This window comes from Brassica oleracea, chromosome C3 (assembly GCF_000695525.1).
Source record: "Brassica oleracea var. oleracea cultivar TO1000 chromosome C3, BOL, whole genome shotgun sequence".
In the NCBI taxonomy this organism is placed as follows: domain Eukaryota; kingdom Viridiplantae; phylum Streptophyta; class Magnoliopsida; order Brassicales; family Brassicaceae; genus Brassica; species Brassica oleracea.
This window is the reverse complement of record NC_027750.1, coordinates 38591166-38591659: the sequence shown is the minus strand read 5'-3', so window position 1 is coordinate 38591659 and position 494 is coordinate 38591166.

The following is a 494-nucleotide window of genomic DNA, read 5'->3' as shown; positions in this document are numbered from 1 at the left end:
ACTCGAGTGTGTAGTACTGAGGCTTCAGCTCGAAATTCTGCTTCTGAATCTCTGGAAGTCGAATGGCTGATCTGTTGGCGTAGTACTCATCTGGATGATTGTAGTCAGCCAGTGCCCTTGGTCGAGCAGCCTCTTCTACAGGTTGAGCAGCTCCTGTAGCATCAGTATCAGGGATTACATTCCCCTGAGCGTCTAGTTTCTGACCTGTTGCATTACGCAGATGCCCATCCTGGTCATACAGGTTTCCATTCTCGTTCTGTCTGAGAATAACAATCGCAACCATGTTTCGCGACTGATGATCGATCGATGTACTCGGTGTAGTATCGAACGATGTAGATTGGTCGATGATGAAGGTCGGGTGTCGGTCGACGGTTGGGTGTGAGAATTGATCGACGTAAAAGCTACTGCATCGAGCGATGTGGAATGTTGGTCTTTGCGGATCGTTCTTTCCAAGTGAGCAGGATCTTCTGAGAATAGCAGGTGTTTGTCCTTGT